Raw genomic sequence first — 14237 nt, forward strand, 5'->3', positions numbered from 1 at the left:
CCACAGAGTACTCTAATGTCCGGGTTTTGGTTCTTATTTCTGTCCAGCATTAAAAAAATTTAAGCTGTTTCCCAAGGTCTATGCTGTTCTTGACTGGATTTTGACTGTTTTTATTAGAAAACCGACTCCAGATAGAGTATATTTCCCAGCAGGCCTGTTCTCATCGCACAGACAGAATAATTTGGCTCTCTCCCTCCACGGGCCAGGCTCAGAGTAATGTCAGCTGCAGGGGTTCATTCTTTCGTTCTTTTATTCCCAAGTTTAGGTATTTTGGACCTGTTTTCAGTCAGAAATGATTTAAAAGCCACGTTAAGAGGTCGCGTAAAGCTGTGTGTGTCTGTGTGTGTGTGTGTGAGGCGTTTAGACACGCTGGTCGTGCAGTGGTTAACTTTTGTGTTTTCGTCTGAGTGGGCGGGGACGCGCGCAGAGCGGCACGTGCGCGCGCGCGGGCAGAGACGCGGATGGACCGCAGCGCGAGAGCTCTAGCACACAGCGCGCGCGGGTGATGGAGGAGCCGTTCCGCTGGAACTGCGACTGAGCTCACGTCTCTAAAGTGTAACCTGAGGGTGAGTCTGCTTACCTCTGCCGCTACACTCAGGGAGAAGTGCAATAATGATAATAAAAAAGTGTCGGGGAAGTGGGGCAGCTGTGTGCAAGCTTCGGCCTCGGCCTGGTGACCTGAGAAGTTCAGGACCAGTGTTCATTCTGCATTGAAGGAATAAAAGCTTGTCTTAGATATCGGCTGTGCACACTGAAAGCGACATTAACTGAACTTTAAGGCGTTTTCTTATCTTCTTTTCCTTCGTTTTGTTGTGCATTTCTTAGGATGCTATATAAGCCCAAACAAATTGTGTTGCTATTGTATTGCAGGATATCTGCCTGGTTTTCAACAAAACATAATCATTTAAAACTGGATATGTTTACTAACTGAACAGTAAAGGTGCCACTGTGGCCTCGCACCACCAGGGTCAGGGTTTGATTCCCATCTCAGGGTCTGTGTGCATGTTCTCCCCGTGCTTGGTGGGTTTCCTTCTGGTACCCCGGTTTTCTCTCATGGTCAAAGCACAAGCAAATTGCCCATAGTGTGTAAATGGCAATCAGGCGTTGAGCTGGCAACCCGAATCCATAGAAAAGCTTGATATATCCTCGCGGCTGGAGTATCTATCGCCTGATGGAACATGGACAAACCAAAATACCTCCCAAAATGACCACGAACAGCACGTGATAGACCTCAAAGAGATATGATTTCAGACTTAAAGAGAAAATCCATCTGGAACAATGTATATATTTTAAGAATTTGTGCTTTATTTATTCTGTAATTAAATTACATAATTAACTTCCGTTTCACCCCCAATGCCTTTTGACCGGGGCAAGTAGGAATTCATCTCAATTGGAAGAGAGTGATGCAGAGACACTTTAGTCCTTGAGTCTTTCCAGCTCTCTCACCTGCACATACAGTTTGTACATTCTGCTCTAACAGGTCACAGCTTCGGCTTTCTTACTAATATTGCCATCAACACTATCATACTCACACATTGCTACTGAACTGAGACAAGAGTGTGTCAGCAACCAACAAATTCTCTCAGAAATAAAGAAAATACAGCACTGACCACCAGCATATCTTTAGGCTCATTACACATCTTTCAATATAAACATATACTGATTTGCCATAACACTAAAACCACCGTAAAACAGCTCTGACCCCTCGATGCATGAACTCCATAAGACCTCTGAAGGTGTGCTGTGGTATCTGGCACCAACATGTTAGCTGCATATTCTTTAAAGGTGCGTTCACACTAGAGAGGCAGGCACAGATCTGAGTACACTTGATGATAATGTCTAGTACCGTTAAGTTAATGTGAACGCTCTGTACTGTACCTGGGTATGAATTAGCATAACATGCTCAAGCCCTGTTCAATAGTTGGTCTTGAGCAAAGTACAGTGTAACTGGAGACAGTTCTAATCATAAATAAACACCACCTGAACATGAAGATGGAAGTGGACTGGTGTTGAACTTATTACTATTGTGAAAGCTGGCTGTTGGGGGGTGGCAATCATGCAGCAAAAGACTATGTCCTCGTGTTCTCTATGTTGTGAGGTGGTGCTTCCACGGATTAGACTGGTTTGTCCAGCATATCCCACAGACAGTGATTGGATTGGAGATACAAGTCAAATCTTTGTCATGGTCCTTAAACCCATTCCTGAACCGTGTGTCAAAGAGCATTATTTTGGTAAAAGACAACATTCTTTTTAGGGAATTCCATTACCGTGAGGTTGCGTACTTGGTCTGCAACAATGTTTATGTAGGTGGTATGTGTCAAAGTAACATCCACACGAAGGCCAGGACCCAAGGATTCCCGGGAGAATATTGTCCAAAGCATCACACTGCCTTTGCCGGCCTGACCGGGCTGTGTTCTTTTGTTACTCCATGGTCCAGTTCTGATGCTCCTGTGCCTGTATAGTTGCATGTGAGTGGACACCATGAGCACTTTGACTGGTCCACAGCTATGCAATCATACAGCAAGCTGTGATGCACTGTTTGTTATAGCCAGAATGAACTCTTTCAGCAATTTGTGTGAATGGACCAGTCAGGCCAGGCTTTGTTCCCCACACGTTAATGACAATTGGGCTCTTATGGCCCTGTCAGTGGTTCACCTGTAATCCTTCTTGGAGCACTTTTGGTAGGTAGTAACTAATCTATGCCAGGAACATCCCACAAGAGTGACCCAGTCTTCTAGCCATCACAATTTGGTTTCTGTCAGCGTTGCTTAGATTCTTGCACTTGCGGGTTTATCCTGCATCCCAGACATCAAGAACGGACTGGTCAGTTGCTGCCTGATATATTCCACTGATTGACAGGTGTTGCTATAAACAAGAGAATCGGTGTTGATCACTTCACATGTCAGTGGAACAGCGTAACATGTTTCAGAGCTGACCTATCATTAAGTTTATTCTAAGTGGGGTAACATTTCACTCTTGCCTCTGTTTTCTTTCATTTTTCAACATGCCCCCAGGCATTTAAAGTTTTAAATGTTTCTTCTTTAGGCACCGAATGCCCATAAACAACAAAATTCTTGACATTCCATAGTTGTGATCAAATTTGTGAACCTCACTATCTTCCTGTTTCCTATAGCACCAGTAAAAGTTTCTAATGGAAGCTGTAAGTCATGGTGATGCTGTCAGATAGGGGTGTGTGGGGGAGGTGCTAACACTGAAAGGGAGGAGAGGTGCTGGGTGTCCTGTATCTCTCCATGCTTGAGACATACCAGCTGCACCTTGCACTTTGAGAGAGTGTAATTCAGACTTTGTCTCATTTCTAATAGCATGTCTCATATCTGTCCGTGTAACATGCAAACATTTTCTCCAGTATAAAATTGTAAACAAAGGAAGGCATGCTCTCATAATAATTAAGAATACTTCTATTTTGGTCTAGTGAGTTTAGCATCTCACCAGCAGCAATGTATCCAAAAAGGCTTAATAGTGCGCTTTATGAAAGTGGTGCAACATAACTGCTGGCCAGATGTGATAATAGTGCATTCTGCATTAATGAGTTATGGCTCATTGGAACATAATAGCCAAAGCATTTGTAACACTGCTGTGTATCTGGGTTGTTTCTGGATTGCTTAATGAGTTGTCAGGATCCTGCTCAATTACACTAATGTTCAAATGATTGTACATAGGAAGATTTTACTTGTTTAACTTTAATTAAACTGCTTCAATCTGTTTGGTATGACATGAAACTGTGTCCCGGTTAATAAGAGTACTGTGCCCGAGTGTCATACATGTTTAATTTGTTTTTTAGAACGTTCCAGCAATTCCAAATAATTTATTATATATATTAGAATGTTTATCTTATCTTTTAATTCCACAGTATCTAATTCCATGTTCTTTCCTGTTTTTTATTTCTTTCTACATTCTAAAGCAATGCTGAAGGCATTCAAAATATATAACATTTTGTCTGTACATGGGTCAGAAATTTCTCTTTCAATGATATTTTTAAGTTTCATAAATTGGAGGACCTGAGACCAGTCTCTATGTATGTATGTATGTACAGTATGTAAATATGTCTGCATGTATGTTCAGCCAGATTTTGTCACATCACCACGCAAAACTGGCTGGACAGAATTTAATGTAACTTTGGCAGTATTTAGGTATTTGCTTCAAGTTAAACCTGTTGCTAAAATTAAATGTTTAGATCAGCTTTTATTCGTATATATACATTACTGCACAGGGAAATTCTTGTTAGTGGATTGGGGTCAGAGGGCAGGGTCAGCCATTATACAGTGTCCCTGGAGTAGACAGGGTTAAGGGGCTTGCAATCTTCTGATCTGAAGTCAGACACCTTATCCATTAGGCCATGAGGCCTGCAATGTTGAGTACAAGAAATGTTATGAGCAGTTACCATATGTGCCAGACTATGTCACAGCATTTTTAAAATGTAGTGCTTTTTCCCTCGAGGTGGGCATTGCTACTATATATGTGTCATCCAACAAAGCCAATCAACACGATAGTTTACTGTGTATAGATGGAGTATGCGGAAGACACAGAAATGGTAATAGACCTGCCAGACTCTAAAGTAACAGAAACGAAAGCACCACACAGCCTGGCTTACTCCAAGGAATAAGACAAGTGGACTTTAGTGGACTGAACTTTCAAATATGAATGGACAGATCAATGTATGTTTATCATTCCTGCAGGAAGTTTAAAACCGGTTTCCCATATGTTCTCAAAACTGGGCTTGAAAACAAGCAGTAATGTAAAGCGCCCCTATAAAATAAAACATGGGTCATTAGAGCAAACATATTTGCAGCAGTCAGTCAGGGCATATAAAATACCCGAACTGAGAGCCCAGTGTTATGCGCCAAAATGCCCCCTGGCATGGATTGCCTCTTCACATAATCGCTATAAAAATTTCTATTCTAACAGAATTTTACCATGTATAACTGTCTGGAAAGAGTTTAATGAAACTTTCAATGATGAGTATGTACAGTATGCTAGTATGCACTAATTTCCTTTGAACATTTGATATTGAGACGTGTCTGCTACTTATGCTCTGTAAAACCTTTATAACAGCAGTTATTGCAGTATTGTTCTAGAATGTAGAAAATAAATCCAAACTTGTGTCTAAACCCTTGACTGGTGTCAAAACTTTTGACTGGTTGTACACACCAGACATTGGAATTATGACAGAACACATATGGTAGCCATCTTTTGCATTCAAATTATTACAGATCAAATAAGTAGCCACAGCCTTGCACACTTTTGCATTTTCTCAGTCAGGCTCATAAGGTAATCACCTGGAATGTTTTAAAGGAGTTCCCAGAGGTGTTGAGTACTCGTTGGCTGCTTATCCCTCAGTCTCCCGTCCAACTCATCCAAAACCATTACAATTGTGGAAGCCAGTGCTTTCTGATACAGCGTTCCATCACTTCCTTTTTGGACAAATAGCTCTTACATAATCTTGAGGTGTGTTTAGGGTCATTGTCCTGTTGGAAAACCGACATGGTGTTTAATACCAAATCTCTTAAATTTGGACTGATCAGACCAGAGGACGCTTTTATACTGATCTATTGTCCATTCCTTGTGGTTCTTGGCTCTAGCAAGTCTCTTCTGGTTGTTGTTCTTTTGAAATAATGGTTTCTTGGCAGCTATTCGACCATAAAGGCCTGACTTATGCAGTCTCCTCTGAACAGTGGATGCTGAAATATGTTTGCCGCTTGAATGCCAAGAAGCATTTATCTGGGCTATAATCTGAGGGGGGCAACATGGTGGCGTAATGGTTAGCACTGTGGCCCATTAGCACACCTCAATGGTTGAGAGTTTGATTCCACCCTCATGTCTGTCTGTGTGTTTGCATGTGTTCCCCGTGTTTGGTGGATTTCCTCCGGGTACTCTGGGTACCTCCCCAAAGTCATGCAGTATAGGCTAATCGGTAGTGGTGCAATGGATCACAAAATTCACGGTTCAGATCACATCACAGTGTTTGAGTCACGGATCTGATAATTTTTTGTATCAGCAAAAAAAGCTACTTTTGGTTTTAACAAAAATAAATGAAGAAATAACCGGCCAAATAAATAAAGTTTAAAATAAAATATTTAATACTCAGTTGTTAAAGTGCATGTAAGAAAACCTGAGTACCTGCACTAGATTTGTGTTTGTGTGACTATCGTAGAGGGGCCGTGTCTGTAGTGCTGGACTTTGTATCTCCCACTCCGGTGTGATGTAGTGAGCAATCGCTGTTACAGTACGTAGCTTTCCTTTGTTTTCCACAACAGAACATGGCCTCATGTCTGCTGCAATAAACACCCAATAGATTTGGTAATCGCTTTAGCCGCTCTGATTGTGGCGCTTATTCTGCTTAAATGCAGCAGTGAGCAGCTGTTTGCATCCTGACAGCACACCAGGGTGACGTCACTTCAGATGTGTGGCCATGCTCGATGTATTGCCACTTTCATACAGCTTTCTCGTACCAAAGTGCCTAGACACTGTAATAGTTTTTGTCCACCACCTATCTTCCGTCATCATTATATTTTATGCAGAGGGTAGCAAAATGTACGCATACATGCGATTTGAATGACGCAGTAGGCTTTTTCGTTTTCGTGTTTTGCTCCGTTTAAATCATTACGTAAAAAGCAATATCAGCAGAATCACTTTCGATCTTAAAATTTTTTTTATGAATCTGAAAGTTAAAAAAATGAGCAATTAATCCGCTGGTCACGTGCCTGCCGAACTGCGGGCTGTGATTCGCACGGATCAACTGCGATCTGTTGCACCCCTACTAATTGGCATTCTGAAATTGCCTATATTTTTATGTGTACAGTGGCGCAAAAAAGTATTTAGTAAGCCACCAATTGTTCGAGTTCTTCCACTTAAAAAGATGAAAGAGGCCTGTTATTTACATCATAGGTATACCTCAACTATGAGAGACAAAATGAGGAAAAAAAAAAAATCCAGAAAATCACATTGTAGGATTTTTAAAGAATTCATTTGCAAATTATGGTGGAAAATAAGTATTTGGTCAGTAACAAAATTTTATCTCAATTATTTGTTATATACCCTTTGTTGGTAATGACAGAGGTCAAACGTTCTCTGTAAGTCTTTTGGGGCTGTCGCTGGGCAACATAGACTTTTAACTCCCTCCAAAGATTTTCTATGGGGTTGAGATCTGAATGCAGGTTTCCTACACATAGCGTTTCTTCTCACGATACTGCTCCCATATCTGTTTTTTCTGCTACTGTATACTCTCACAGAAATAACCAAAAACAACCATAAAAACCCATGATCTTATAAATGATTTGTGCTATTTCTTTGCCTATGTGACCTTTAATTGTATTCAGCTATTTATTTATTATTTTATTTTTCAGTCATGTTTGTGTAGTTGTTTAAACTGAAATAAAAATTAAATTCATTATATTACGCAGGTGCTGAAAAAAACAGCGTGTCACTCTATACTGCCCAATCCTGCCTGCTTATGTTTATTTATTAAAACATAGTAATGTAAAAAATGGCTAAAAATGCTCTGGTTTTTAGGGCCACATGTTCTTACAATCATCTTTGTAGACCAAAGAGTGTTTAGTTCTTTTTTTTTTTTTTTTTTTTAACTTTGTCTTACTCTTAACATAAAGGTTGATAGGGTTTGCAGGTTGAATCTCTGAATTGTGAAATTAATAGAAATATGAAATAAATAAAAATATTGTGTAAAATATCATATGTATTTGTTTTTTGTTGTACCCAGTAGACAGCGTTTGTGCCACCACAAGTATATTTCCATCCTGTAATGAATGAAGTGTTGGTTATTCTAATGAACTTTTCCTCTGCAGTAGAGGTAGCTCTTGGTCTCCCTAAGCTGGGACAGTCCTCACGGGAGAAAGTTTCATCATAACCTTTAATGGGTTTGGTGACTGCAATTTACAATAGTGTATATTTATTTATAGAAAGGTTGAATATTAAGTAAGTGAGCAAAAGTAAGTACCCCTTACTGCTTCCACATGATTCAAGAGGGTAAGTTGCAGCCAGGCATTGTAAATCATCAGCCATTGATTACTTGATAATCAGCAGATATGCAGAAGTTTTGACAGTTTGCTGGTCTGGAGCATTCAGGTGTGTGTTAACACAGTGCCAAGAGGGAAGGACATAAGCAATGCTCTTAGAGAAGCAACTGTTGCTGCACATCAGCAAGGCTCAAATGAATACAAAAAAAACCCCAAGAGTTACATATCAGATCCTAAAGGATGCACCTCACTGAGCATGGTAAATGTTAAAATTTAACAACCAAGTTGACAGCACAATTAGAAGAAGACTGAACAAGTATGGTTTTTTGAAAAGGTTGCCAGGAGAAACCACTTCTGTTTTCTGTTCTGTGGGCTGGTTTTACAACCACAGGAGCTGGGCAGTTTGCAGTCAATAAGTCGACCATGAACTCCTCTGTATACCAGAATGTCTTAGAGGCAAATGTGAGGCCATCTGTTTGACAGCTAAAGCTCGGTTGAAATTGGTTCATGCAACAGGATGATGTAAATTTTGATCAGAATAATGCGCAAATAAAAAAAATCAAGGTTTTGGAATGGCCTGGTCAAAGTCCAGACCATAAACTGATTAATTTTTTTGTTTTAACCAATGATACATACAGGGGCCAGGGGTAGCTCAGTGGTTAATGCATTGGACTACGGTTTGGAAGATCCCAGGTTCAAACCCCACAACCACCAAGTTGCCACTGTTGGGCCCTTGAGCAAGGCCCTTAACCCTCAACTGCTCAGATGTATAATGAGATTAAAAAAATGTAAGTCGCTCTGGATAAGAGAGTCTGCCAAATACCTAAATATAAATGACTAAGCAAAAAAATAAATAAAAAAAGGCAAAAAATAGTACAGATACACAGTTTTTAGGGTTGTTTTCCATGGTCTTTATGGCATAATAACAATATGCTCATTTTGAGAGCTCTTCATTTTTTACGAGGTCTTTCCCATATTCTGGTAATAATAAAATTTGCGCTATAAAAGGGATGATAAATTCCGTTCTACCAGGCATCCTTGCAAACCAAATTTTTGTTGGATGTCCAAAGCCTCCCCGTTAACCCACAAACTATCGTATATAATCATATATATTTTTTGACCTATATTTTATTCTATTTCGACCTATAATCATTGACCCATGCTGTGTTGCTGCCGTGGATCTGTGGCACTTTTAGGGTTAAGACACGAAGGTCAGCTGTTCTGAAAAGTTCTTGCATGAACAGTATTGTCAAGTGCATTAGCAAAACCCATCAAACGTCATGATGAAACTGTCTCTCAGAAAGAGCAGGCCAGGAAAGCAAAATGAAAAGCTACCTTTGTTGCAGAGAAGAAGACTTTACAGAGCATAAGTAGCAGACACATCTCAATATCATCTGTTAAAAGAAGATTATAGCATATTTTAGACACCTGCAGCACTGTTTTACAATGTACAAGGAAATAAAAAATCTGGAGCGACTGTGGAATTAGAAGGTATACAGTATATACCTTCTAACATATATACAGTGAGGTCAATAAGTATTTGATCACCCTGTGATTACAATTTTCAGTGCGTTTCGGTGCATTTCAACTGTGAGAGACAGAATGTAAAAAGAAAAATCCGGAAATCACATTGTATGATATTTTTAACAATTTATTTGTGAATTACTGTGTCAAATAGGTATTTCATCACTAGCTTATTAGCCAGATTTCTGACCCTCAAAGACCTGTTATTTTGCTTTTAAATAGTCCATATGCTTCTTACGGAGCCACTCCTTGGTTTTCCTGGCTGTGTGCTTTGGGTCATTGTCATGTTGGGATATATATATATATATATATATATATACACACAGTGGTGTGAAAAACTATTTGCCCCCTTCCTGATTTCTTATTCTTTTGCATGTTTGTCACACAAAATGTTTCTGATCATCAAACACATTTAACTATTAGTCAAAGATAACACAAGTAAACACAAAATGCAGTTTTTAAATGATGCTTTTTATTATTTAGGGAGAAAAAAAATCCAAACCTACATGGCCCTGTGAGAAAAAGTAATTGCCCCCTTAACCTAATAACTGGTTGGGCCACCCTTAGCAGCAATAACTGCAATCAAGCGTTTGCGATAACTTGCAACTTGAGTCTTTTACAGTGCTCTGGAGGAATTTTGACCCACTCATCTTTGCAGAATTGTTGTAATTCAGCTTTATTTAAGGGTTTTTTAGCATGAACCGCCTTTTTAAGGTCATGCCACAACATCTCAATAGGATTCAGGTCAGGACTTTGACTAGGCCACTCCAAAGTCTTCATTTTGTTTTTCTTCAGCCATTTAGATGTGGATTTGCTGGTGTGTTTTGGGTCATTGCCCTGCTGCAGCACCCAAGATCGCTTCAGCTTGAGTTGACGAACAGATGGCCGGACATTCTCCTTCAGGATTTTTTGGTAGACAGTAGAATTCATGGTTCCATCTATCACAGCAAGCCTTCCAGGTCCTGAAGCAGCAAAACAACCCCAGACAATCACACTACCACCACCATATTTTACTGTTGGTATGATGTTCTTTTTCTGAAATGCTGAAATACTTTTACGCCAGATGTAATGGGACACGCACCTTCCAAAAAGTTCAACTTTTGTCTTCTGTCCACAAGGTATTTTCCCAAAAGTCTTGGCAATCATTGAGATGTTTTTTAGCAAAATTGAGACGAGCCTTAATGTTCTTTTTGCTAAAAAGTGGTTTGCGCCTTGGAAATCTGCCATGCAGGCCGTTTTTGCCCAGTCTCTTTCTTATGGTGGAGTCGTGAACACTGACCTTAATTGAGGCAAGTGAGGCCTGCAGTTCTTTAGATGTTGTCCTGGGGTCTTTTGTGGCCTCTCGGATGAGTTGTCTCTGCGCTCTTGGGGTAATTTTGGTCGGCCGGCCACTCCTGGGAAGGTTCACCACTGTTCCATGTTTTTGCCATTTGTGGATAATGGCTCTCACTGTGGTTCGCTGGAGTCCCAAAGCTTTAGAAATGGCTTTATAACCTTTACCAGACTGATAGATCTCAATTACTTTTGTTTTCATTTGTTCCTGAATTTCTTTGGATCTTGGCATGATGTCTAGCTTTTGAGGTGCTTTTGGTCTACTTCTCTGTGTCAGGTAGCTCCTATTTAAGTGATTTCTTGATTGAAACAGGTGTGGCAGTAATCAGGCCTGGGGGTGACTACAGAAATTGAACTCAGGTGTGATAAACCACAGTTAAGTTATTTTTTAACAAGGGGGGCAATTACTTTTTCACACAGGGCCATGTAGATTTGGAGTTTTTTTTCTCCCTTAATAACGTAAACCTTCATTTAAAAACTGCATTTTGTGTTCAATTATGTTATCTTTGACAGAATAGTTAACGGTTTTTGATGAGCAGAAACATTTAAGTGTGACAAACATACAAAAGAATAAGAAATCAGGAAGGGTGCAAATAGTTTTTCATACCACTGTATATACCCAGCAAAAAAAGAGACGTCCTCTGACTTTCAACTGTTTTTACTTTCAGTAAACCTAAAGTGTAAATATTTATATGAACACTAAAAGAGTCAACACCATAAGACATAAACTAAAAATGTTTCACAATGTGTCCCTGAATGAAGGGAGGCTCAAAATCAAAAGTACCAGTCAGTATCTGGTGTGGCCACCAGCTGCTTGAAGTACTGCAGTGCATCTCCTCCTCATGGACTGCCTATTGCGGACAGTCTGAGCGCTGATGGAGGGATTGTGTGTTCCTGGTGTGACTCGGGCAGTTGTTGTGGCCATCCTGTACCTGTCACGCAGGTGTGATATTCGGATGTACCGATCCTGTGCAGGTGTTGTTACACGTGGTCTTCCACTGCTAAGATGATCAGCTGCCCTTCCTGTCTCCCTGTAGCGCTGTCTTAGGCGTCTCACAGTGCGGACATGGCAATTTGGGTAGCTCAGTGGTTAAGGCATTGGACTACGGTTTGAAAGATCCCAGGTTCAAACCCCACAACCACCAAGTTGCCACTGTTGGGCCCTTGAGCAAGGCCCTTAACCCTCAACTGCTCAGATGTGTAATGAGATAAAAATGTAAGTCGCTCTGGATAAGAGCGTCTACCAAATGCCTAAATGGCAATTTATTGCCCTAGCCACATCAGCAGTCCCCATGCCTCCCTGCAGAATGCCTAATGCACGTTCACGCAGATGAGCAGGGACCCTGGGCATCTTTCTTTGGGTGTTTTTCACAGTCGGTAGAGAAGTCTCTTTAGTGTCCTGCGTTTTTAGAACTGTGACCTTAAATGCCTACTTTCTGTAAGCTGTTAAGGTCTTAATGACCATTCCACAGGTGCATGTTAATTATGGTTAATTGAATATGCATGTAAAACATTGTTTAAACCCTTTACAATAAAGATCTGTAAAGTTATTTGGATTTTTACAACATTATTGTTAAAATACACAGTCCTGAAAAAGGGACGTTTCTTTTTTTGCTGAGTATATATATATATATATATATATATATATATATATAAAAAATGTTAAATAAACATATAACATTTATTTAATTATTTATTCATTCATTTGGATATATTTTTAAGAAATCAACTCTTCCAAAGCCTCTTCAGGGCTGAAAACAATTTGTTGGTTCTCCAAATTAGAGAGAGTGGAGAGACAGAGGCAGCGTCCAAGTTAAATCTCTTCAGTTTCCTTTTGCAAATGAGGCAAATAATCATCAGCTGTGAGAGGAGGCTGTGTTACAGGCCGAGTTTGTGCAAATGAAATAGAGGGATGTGTTAAGCAAACTGGCACCGCTGGGTCAACACTAACAGCTTTGGCAGAGATCTCGGCGACATCGCGTTATGCGTATTTTATACCACATTATTGCGATTGGAACTCTATAAAATTTAGATTATAAGTCAAGATTTTTGTTTAAACAGCTTGCATCCGAAACAGCGTGTTTTTGTGTGTGATTTAGGGTCACATAACTAAAAATGATTTCACACATATTAGACTTTGCAGTGTGGTATTTGGAGAATGAGTACATTTTTTGTTTTCCTGGGAATGTTCTCTTCTCAACCTGAACAGTTAATTCAGATCATTTGTAGTGCCAGCGCAAACAATCACGGAACAATTCCCTGCTGACTAAAATGGTGTGCGAGCGATGCTTTAGGTATTGAAATGTTTTTGGTTTCTGAAATTGTAAAAAGGTTGGCACTGCAAGGCCTGGTCATTTTGAAAATGGAGAAGTCTAATTTTATGTATTATAATTAATCATTTTAATCAGGAAAATTTTATAAAATTGTTTTATAAAACATGCAACATGCTTAAAGGCTGTCATGGATTGATTAATTGTGACGTACAGTATGACGCAAACTCAGGATTTGTTGTTGTTTTTTTTTAGATACAAATGCTAAATAGTCTGTTGTTGTGAGAATAGATTTAAGGTTCCAGAATTGAATAACTTGTTCGTATGAAGGAAAAAAGCTCTTATTGGTTAATGCAATACAGCTCTTTTTCCCCCCCTGAACACAAGATTTCACTGGCCTGGGAAAAGCTGCCTTTGATTTTCATATCTTTGTTATTGTCATGCCAGATGTGGGATTTGAGTCATGCTTCAGTTGCAGCCAAAAACATTTGATAATTTTTGACTCCTTTAATGCCAGATCATGCAAACACTACGAGGCCCTTTCAGGGGAGAAATTGCTTTTTTTCCACCATTTTTTTCTTATCATTATACTTGTCTTATGTCCTCAATGTTCTCTGAATTGATTAACTTTTATTGTCCTACATAAGTCTTTTAGGTCAAATATTTTGAATTTTTGTATACATGGGTGCGACTGAAGCTTACACGGGAAATTGAGTAAAGAGGAGAAGCAGCATGGCTCACACGCTATCACAGTACGCCATGTTCCAGACAAACACACCAGGTCGTGCCCTATGCGGAAGTGTAAAGTCCCAGGCTAAAGCACTTAACGCTCCTTCCCTTCCTCAGCCCTCCCACCCTCTAGCCTTGTTCTGGATGCATTTAATGGATCTTAATCCATGAGAGATATTTATCAGACAGGGGCCGTGGTGTGAATTAAGTTGTTAGGAAGGTACTTGTCAGGCACGACTGGCAGTGACTGTTGAAGCTGCACTCTTCATAAGGCGAACGCTAAAGAAATAACAATTTGTTAAAAAAGGGAACGACGAGAGTTTTTTGGCTGTCAAAATTTTCCATGCTTTGTCTTCAGTAATGGGATGATAAACGTCCAGATGAGTGGAAT

Source organism: Clarias gariepinus, chromosome 2 (genome assembly GCF_024256425.1).
Source record: "Clarias gariepinus isolate MV-2021 ecotype Netherlands chromosome 2, CGAR_prim_01v2, whole genome shotgun sequence".
NCBI classification, from domain to species: Eukaryota; Metazoa; Chordata; class Actinopteri; order Siluriformes; family Clariidae; genus Clarias; species Clarias gariepinus.